A 10,343-nucleotide genomic window follows, 5' to 3' on the forward strand; every position below is an offset into this window, starting at 1 on the left:
GAATTCCAAAAATCATATGTTTTTATTGACATAGTTTATCTATCATTTATCATACAACATGTCAAACTAATCAGACATAAACATAATTAAGCCATGATTTCTAAATGCGCAAATATATTCGTATTTCAAGTTCAAACAAGAGCCATGTTAACATGGCCATACCCCGCCGAATGTGTTTGCTCATTGGAAGAATGTATATGTAGTAGAACAGAATATTTCAATTTTAAGAGGTCTTTTGGAAATGAAAACTGATGGCTGTAGTGATTACAGATTTGAAACCTATGTGAATACTGATGGCGGAAAATAACAAAGGGCAATAACTGAAAAATAATGCAGGGTAGGTTATCATTCTTGTGTGCTGCACTCCTCCTCATTGAGATCTATCCACCTATGAAGTTTCAAGTTGATACCTCTAAAAATTTTTGAGATTAGCTCCGGACAAAAAGTATGAAAATTAACAAACTTGAAGGACAATCACTCAAAAATATAAAGGGTAGAGTTATCATTATTGCGCACAGCATTCCTCTTCAATAAGATCTATCCAGCTATAAAGTTTCATGTTGACATCTCAAAGACAGTTTTAGTTATGCTCCACTCAGGTGAAAAATTAAGTATGAAAAATAACAAAGGGCAATAACTCAAAAATTATTGATAAAGTTGATAACTGTAATACTTTTTGAGATATGCTCCGGACAAAAATGCCCGACGGACGAAAGGACGGACGGAGACTAATTCTATATTTCCCGCCGCCTTTTCGGCGGGGGATAACAAAGCCGATCAATTAAGTTTGATAAATAAATGAATAAAACTAGTGTTGAAATTATAACTTTAAATATGTTTCCCGTTCTTCATTTGGCACATTTAGTGGCAACATTTGTGTAAGAATGAAAGAAAGAAATTTATTCATTATATAGTGACGTGTGTAAAATCAATGATGTGATACATGTGAATAAGATTAAAGCATTTACACCCGGCCCAATAGACCTATAAGTCACCTTATATTGACAAATATCAAAGTATTATATACTGAGTCATCATGAATAAGTGTATGGCAACTTTTATATCTATTATCAAATTTAGCAAATTTTAAGATTTGCACCGGATTCCCATTATTCACGTTCTTGTATTTTGACTTGTTAGAAAACACGTAGAATTCACCCGGTAAGATCTTGTCGAACATAAATGTTAACAATATTTATCGAAATTCATTTAAGATTAATTTCTGTCTCTGATCGTGTACACTTTTCCGATAGATCTAGAACAAAATTGCACATTCATACAAAAAGTATGCACGATAAAAATATCTGAATTTAATGAGAATTAAAAAATAAAATAAAAAATAACATAAACTAAAAGGAGATTCAGTAATATATGTTGTATAATACACAATGTATATAGAAAATAAATGACAAGAAGGCTGTTATTTACGTAGACTAAGCACTTGGAAATAGAATAGGGCATTAATTGTACTTTAACAAAGGTGACCAGCCTGCGCGGATCCATGCTGTTCGCTATCAGTTTCTCTACTTGTAATAGTGTTTGTAAGCGAACAGCGCAGGCTGGTCTGGATCCATGCTGGTCACAAACGCATTACGTTGGTTTTGTCGTGACGCGGCTCATATATTAAACTATAAGTAGTTTCACATAAATTCGAATTTTTAGAATAAGTAATCATATAAAAATATGTATAAAATCTGATATATTTTGCATGCATACGGACCAATGTCATTGCAGTTATGGTTACTAAGTTCAAATCACATGTCACTCAACACTGTGGGGGCTTAAAATGCTCATGTTAATTTTATGCGTGCACTTACAATATATTTTAAACAAAAAAAATGTTTGAACAAGTGTACTTACTTTTATGTTGTAATTCCCGTTTTTATATAAATAAATTAAATGTTACTTATTCCGTCTTTTACACATATCTTGCTAAAATAAAATTACTGTTAAATAACCATGAACATTTATAATTTGTTTGATTGCATTGCGAAACAACTGAACACTTTACGCTAAAGTACTATTTTCAAAATCTCATCAAGTAGTATTTGTCGGGTAATGAAAACAAGTTCGCTCATTCAGTAAATCGTATAATAATAGCCCCGGAAAGTTACATTGTATTTCATGTCACAACAATTCGATTATTTCTCCAGATGACCTGCGCAGTTAATCTGATAAACCAATAACCCGATTGTATGCAGATTAACAAGGTAAACGGCAAGAATGAAATATCATAATATATCGTTTATAATAGTATTTTGTTTAAGTAAGATGTCTAAAATATAGGTAAACAGAGCTTTGCAGTAAAACACAAGTAGTCTGGTTTAAGATTTTTTTCCAGTCTAATCTTAGAAACATTCAGGTTAAATAGTATTTAATAAATACACCTAAACAGATTAAGTGCAGTTGAAAATCTAGTACAAATTAGGCTAGCATTAGTTGCATAGACGTGTTTCTACAGATTTTGTTTCTCGAAGTTTATAGAGGACATTAAAAAAAAATTCTATAAATACAGGATTTATTTTCATCGGATGGTATGAAAATAAATATTTCATGAGTGGCGGTAGCTATGAGTGAAATATGACAATTTTCATACCACAAGATGAAAATAAATCCTGTATTTATAGAATCCCTTTTTAAATTTTATAGAAAAAAAACTTGACTTTTCTGTAAATTATATGCCTTTTCTCTTTATTGCCTTTAAATTTTAAATATTTCCCATTTAATTTTGTGTATTGGCAGAATTTAGATGAAAGTAGTCCGACAAAACATCAGTGAAAATACTGAAAATATGTTTTCACTGCTGTGAAAAATTAATTGTACAGTAAAAATACGGAAAACAAAAATACGCATTTTATTTCATCAATATTTCGCAATATTTCTCAATATTTCATTTCTAAGCATATAATAAAAAGACACGTATGTGTTAAAACTTGTTCTGATTACTTTAAAACATACAATTTTTGAAATATTTTTGTAAACGCATGTTAAGGAAATCCCTAAAACATTTTAATGTAACTTATTAAACAAAGCAAGAAGAAAATATAGAAAATCTACAATGTGTTCAACACAAAATAAAATTCAATTTTTAATTTATTCGCAATAATACCGAGATAATAAATCCCTCAAGAAAACTATTCCATATGACGATGTTCTGATATGGAAGAAAGGAATGTCTATTTTTCTGCTATATCATATCAAAGGTGAATGCCGCCTTCTTCTCTAGACCATCACTATCAAGCTGTTACTTGGGTAAAATATACGTACAATGTTATATTACAACAAAGATCACATGTGTAAATGACACATTTTTACCAAATGCCATGTCAGACTTGGATAACAGTTTTCGTATTTTGATTTTTCTGTCAGTCTTTAAGTAACTCAGAATTATAGAATTACATTCAGGCAGGTTAACTATCTTGTCCATTGTTCCCGGCCCCGTAACTGTAATACCACTAGGAATCTTAATTATGTAAAAAGCTCTTTAATTAATTTGCAATAAAATTGTCCCGCCATACGCATATTTTATTATCTATAATCTCTGTGATGCTTTGATAACGTTATATATAAAACAGTTTATGCAAAGTAAATCCGGAAAGCCCCCACCCCCACACACCATAATATTGTGTGACTATGTCCAAAAATGCTATATTTCACACTACATTTAAAACTTTGACAAGTTTTCTAATCACCACTTGAAGCTATAATCTGATAAGCTCGGATTATGGCGTTTTATTTGTTATTGATACACGCATATTTTAGTTTTATATATTGAATAAGATATATTTTGAATATTATAATAATAAGCGATGTTATGAAGTAATTTACAAAATGTAACACTTAATCAATCTATTCTCAAACGTGTTCGTTGCTGGTTAATCCTTTTATTCTCCTATCACTGGAGATGTTGATTACAAAGGGTTTTGACAACAAATCTGTAGATAAAACTGGTCAACAAGAAAGATACCCTGACCTCTGTACAGATGAATAGTCATTAAACTATCACCAACAGCGACGTATTATCAACGATTTCCAATTACTTCAATAGTAAGTACAATCCATCAGACACTCAAAAAATCGGACTGCTTTCCCCCCATATTTTGTAAAACGTATGCTCTGTTACGAACTGTGGGTATCCTATAGGAAAGATCATTTGGTGAGCTCTATCCGGCACTTTTGATATATAATCGTCAAACTGTTCATCAGATGGTTTATGACCTTTATTCTGTCCATAATCTTAGCTTTAAAAGGGGAAACCTGATAAACAGTGGATTAAATAGTTATTTTCACAAAATTAACATTATTTTAACATGTATTTAAAAGTATTATAAAGGCTAAAAATTTGTAATTTTCAAATCATACACTGGTCTTACTTGTATCAAATTAGAAGCATTATATGCGTTAAATGTATAGTTTTAAAATAACATTTGTTTTATTTTTATAATTCCAATGTTTTGTGTCATAAATCAAAATCATATAGCTTAGATAAGTAAATATACTATGTAGATCAGTGTACTGAAGAAAATTTCATTCATGTTTTATACATGTTATAGTATACATTTATCTCGAACTTTAAGGATACTATGTAATAGATGCTGACACTGTCTCTCCCGATATGGCAAGTATTATTCATATATGAATTCTTTTTTATTACTATATATTTGAATGTAGAATCTCTATAAAAGGAAATAACTTGTATATTGAATGATAATCAATGATAACCATTAATAATAAAAGAAAAGAAATACTTGCAGTCACGTCATCTTGCTATGTAATTAGTAATATACTTATGCATACATGTAATTGTATACATATCATGAAAGCTTGTACATATGACTCTTTTGAGAGTTAATTTGCAAAATAAAGAGTCTTCTTCTTTAAAAATGACATATGACGCTGATGTTTATAAAAGTGCTTTCAAGGGTTTATTCAGTTCATTTCAAGAGCGATATTGACTCCGATCTAATACACTTTTTAAATTTTATCATTTTTCTTAAACTGTGTCCAAACAAGTCAAACACGAGAATATTTTAAGATTTATTTGTCGTACAAATGAGTTAAGCCGGATATAAATCCAATGAAGGTTATAAAAGCAATGAAAACACCGGGATTCTTATAAAAAAGATAAACAAATGAGAATTCTTAGACAAATATAAGCATTTTCATATTTGTTTGGGTATGAAAGCAAACCGAAGACTGTCAAACACAGGACACAACTGTTATTATATCCGGTTTGCAGGACTTGAGTTCATAATTATAATGTATTTCGACATGATTACTTTAATACATGTATTTCATTTCTTATATACTTAAATATACATGTAGTTTTGATTATAAGCATTCATTTTAAAATTTACTACATAACATAACAATTATTATGTTGGAATAACATTTCTTTTTTTCACCTACTCATACAGCGTATTGTGTTAACCCATTACTTCATATACACGCCTTTTAACGCCTTTTTCACCCCTCCCTTTTTTGTTGTCTCAAATGATGGAAAAATGCCTTATTTAGGCCCCAAACACTTGTTTTTGTTTGAGAAATGTTGTAAAAAAAGTGACCTCTTTTTCGGCGCGGCCCCCAACCAAAAGATACAGCAGGGAGTTGCCAGAAGGGGGATGTGCCCCCTTCTGTTTGGGGGGTTTGAAGAAAACCAAGAAAATTTTGGACTTGTGAGAGGCTGTAAATGACCCCAGATTGATCATAAGGTAACGTGTAACCAACGCTGAAAAGCATTTGACTCTATCTCAATCCATTGAGAAGTTGCAGCACTTTGAAATCAATTTTGGTGGAAAAAATCAACGCAAAATAGTGATTTTTGGCAATTTTGAGATGTCCCCTCGTTGCCATGGTAACAGAAAATTTAAGCCTGAGCATGTTGTTGCAAGGGCAATGGTCCAGTCAACATTTGTGCCAAGTTTGATTAGTGTTGAAGCAGTTTTTATAGTATTATAGCAATTTGAACTTGTAACGGGAGACTTTTCAATGAAAACAGCCATTTTTCACAAAATGCTCATGAAGTAATGGGTTAATGAAAAAAATCAAAAAATCTACAAAACAACAATTTTTCTTCAAATTTATATGACAGGCCATGTTTAAACATGAAAAAACGCGATTTAGGGTAATGTCAAGTATTTTCATCATTTTCTGTTAACCCATTACTTCATATACACGCCTTTTAACGCCTTTTTCACCCCCCCCCCTTTTTGTTGTCTCAAATGATGGAAAAATGCCTTATTTATGCCCCAAACACTTGTTTTTGTTTGAGAAATGTTGTAAAAAAAAGTGACCTCTTTTTCGGCGCGGCCCCCCAACCAAAAGATACAGCAGGGGGTTGCCAGAAGGGGGATGTGCCCCCTTCTGTTTGGGGGGTTTGAAGAAAACCAAGAAAATTTTGGACTTGTGAGAGGCTGTAAATGACCCCAGATTGATCATAAGGTAACGTGTAACCAACGCTGAAAAGCATTTGACTCTATCTCAATCCATTGAGAAGTTGCAGCACTTTGAAATCAATTTTGGTGGAAAAAATCAACGCAAAATAGTGATTTTTGGCAATTTTGAGATGTCCCCTCGTTGCCATGGTAACAGAAAATTTAAGCCTGAGCATGTTGTTTCAAGGTCAATGGTCCAGTCAACATTTGTGCCAAGTTTGATTAGTATTGAAGCAGTTTTTGTAGTATTATAACAATTTGAACTTGTAGCGGGAGACTTTTCAATGAAAACAGCCATTTTCACAAAATGCTCATGAAGTAATGGGTTAATGAAAAAATTAAAAAATCTACAAAACAACAATTTTTCTTCAAATTTATAAGACAGGCCTTGTTGAAACATGGAAAAACGCGATTTTGGTTAATTTCAAGTATTTTCATCATTTTCTGTTAACCCATTACTTCATATACACGCCTTTTAACGCCTTTTTCACCCCCCTTTTGTTGTCTCTAATGGTGGAAAAATGCCTTATTTAGGCCCCAAACACTTGTTTTTGTTTGAGAAATGTTGTAAAAAAAAGTGACCTCTTTTTCGGCGCGGCCCCCAACCAAAAGATACAGCAGGGGGTTGCCAGAAGGGGGATGTGCCCCCTTCTGTTTGGGGGGTTTGAAGAAAACCAAGAAAATTTTGGACTTGTGAGAGGCTGTAAATGACCCCAGATTGATCATAAGGTAACGTGTAACCAACGCTGAAAAGCATTTGACTCTATCTCAATCCATTGAGAAGTTGCAGCACTTTGAAATCAATTTTGGTGGAAAAAATCAACGCAAAATAGTGATTTTTGGCAATTTTGAGATGTCCCCTCGTTGCCATGGTAACAGAAAATTTAAGCCTGAGCATGTTGTTGCAAGGGCAATGGTCCAGTCAACATTTGTGCCAAGTTTGATTAGTGTTGAAGCAGTTTTTATAGTATTATAGCAATTTGAACTTGTAACGGGAGACTTTTCAATGAAAACAGCAATTTTTCACAAAATGCTCATGATGTAATGGGTTAAAGATGTATCTGATTTAAAGGCTGACGCACCTAACATTAGTGTTTGAATAAATATTTTAACAGGAGGAACAGACGGACACAGAAATGCAACGATATGCATTCCTGCTATAATATCTTCGGCTTCGAAAATATCAACAATGCACTATGATACAATAAATTTACTACTCAAATGCAGGAGCGACAACTCTTAATCTCATCCTGAAGAATAATAAAAAAAATGCAAATTAAGCTCCCTTTGTATAAGACATACTCTGTGTTTTGTACCAGTACAATTGAAAAAAGTTAGTACAACGTTCAGACTGCACATTACTATGATTGCTTAAATATGCATATGGTGGGCATAATGTGTTTAATTGTTTCCTTGTTAAGAGGATGTATTACGCATTAATATAGTGTTTATTATATAAACTTTGAATAAATATTATTGAATTTACGGCTTTATTCAGAGTATTTCTAGATTATCCCTCGTATACAGCTGGACAATTGTTCTTATCTACTCTTACCTTACTGTTACGGTTACTGTATACAAAATAGCTTTGGGTTTTACGAATTTTAACTTTACCAAAATCCACATGTTAATAATAATAACAATCGCTTATTGCTAAATGTATAATCAATAACATCATCTGAACAATCAATGCTAGAGTAGACATAGACATATTGTGACACACATCTGGACATACAAACATAATTATTGAACATAAAGAGGCTTTTTATTGTCACTTAATCCTCAAATATGAATTTCATCATTAACAAAGTTTCATAGTTTATTGGCAAATCAGTCCTAAAACCTTTGGCAATACATATACATACAGACACATAAAGATCAAGACAATATCATTACATTTTTGCAATACATAAAATACAAAATCATAAGTAACTGGGTTATGTACGAAGTGAACAAAAATTCTTAATCATGATAATTGTGAAGTTATAACTATATTCTTGGCGTGTAATTAACATTAAGTATGAACTTATCAGAAGTACTAATTCAATAACTATGTAAATGAAATACAATTATTTTACTATGAAGCAGCTAAAAAATTGAAACTTTCGTCTCTTAGTCTTAAACATCGTACACAAATTTTAACAATTTTCTCAATGTATTGTTATTGGTATTAACCAGAAATAGGAGTGAAAATGCCTGTTCAGATAAGATTAATATTGCCAAATGAATTAAATTTGTGCATAGACAATGGTTTATAGTACTATAGTCAAGGAATCTTTAAATTGAATAGATTTTTTCAAACTTTTGCCATGTATATACTAGTATACTCAAAATAAAGCGACCTGTTTCCCTGTCAAGCATCGATGATGCTTTAAATTAAAGGGGGTATGGTATGTTCACGTCGTTTTTTCTTAGATAAATATATACTCCTTTAATAATAACTAATCTTTTAAATTTTTATATTTCATTCCAATACTTTCAAACACGCTATATTACGAGTAATATAAGGTACTGAAAGAAAGTCAATATATCAAATAATATATGCTTCCAAATACATGTATATATTCCTTTCAGCATACTCTTTGTCATGAAGCTATTTTGAGTCTGTTGTTGCAAAGGAAACGATATACAAAATGTAGACTATATGACGGGCTCTGTGTTTATTAAAAACAACAGAAACATTGAAGTGGTCGGTGCAAGAAGGTACCTAACTTCAATTTTTGCTAAAATTGAGTTAGGACCTTTGTGATTTAAAGAACACTTTTTTGAATTTGATTAACCCCCTTTGTTACTCACTTCTTTGTTTTTGATTAAAAAAAAATTAGCAAAGGTCCTAACTCAACATGTTGAGTTGGTACTTTTGTTACATTAATGCTATCTATGTTGTTTGTTTCCATGTGGTTTGTTTTAATGAAAGAATGACAGTCAACAAAATTTGTATGAAAATGTGAGAACATTTTGATTTTATTTCAATATGTGCATGATATTTCACAACAACACTATTTTTTATATGTCTTATCTAAATTATTTGAAGAAAAGTTCACTTGTTTGAAAAATATTACGAATTTTGTGAATCAAAGTGTACATGGAGATAGGACCTTTGTTGTACATATACCATTTCCATCCTTTTTTCACATTTTGTATGAAGACATTTAAGTTTTAAAGATATTGTTTAGAGATTTTCAGTACGAATCACATAAAATATTTAGTTTGAGAGATAAAGTCTAAATGTTAGCATTTAGGATGCTTTAGGTTTGCTATGCAAACAAAAATTGGAGTTAGGACTTTTGTTGCATTGCAACAATCAGTTCTTTTTATCATAAAATGCATCGGAAAAAATACCAAATTTTAATTAAAAATATTCTAATCTGAATCAAGTTATTTCTGGGATTTTGTTTTCATGGCCAGTATTTATTCTTAATTTCTGTACGTTCAAATCATGCTGAGGACTGAGGAAAGCAAAATTTGCCTCTAATACTTTCATTGGATCACACTATTTTTAATTGATGTAACTGATAATTTGACATCTGTATGTCTCATTCTGATGAAAGTTCTCGAAAATAAACAATACCTTTTAAAATTACCAAATGATCAGTTTTATGCTCGATGCCAATTTTCAGACTGTCAACGATATTTTCATATTACTTGTATCCATGGCAGTTTCCCGGATGAAGCTTTAAATCATGCGCACTTAGATGATTTAAGACTTAACGATATTCATTGCCAATATTGTGAGCCTGGTTATGAATTAAAGCATCAACATGGCAGATAATGTACTAGGTCAATTGTCTGGCGAAGAATTTCTGAAGATTACAGAACGTTTGGATAATGATGAATATTACAAATGCAGATGAAAATATAACTGCCCTTGACAATGTTTCTCTAAATATCGAGATTTCTGTAAATGAG

Source organism: Ruditapes philippinarum, unplaced genomic scaffold (genome assembly GCF_026571515.1).
Source record: "Ruditapes philippinarum isolate M1 unplaced genomic scaffold, ASM2657151v2 ctg139_1_1_1_1, whole genome shotgun sequence".
Lineage (NCBI taxonomy): Eukaryota > Metazoa > Mollusca > Bivalvia > Venerida > Veneridae > Ruditapes > Ruditapes philippinarum.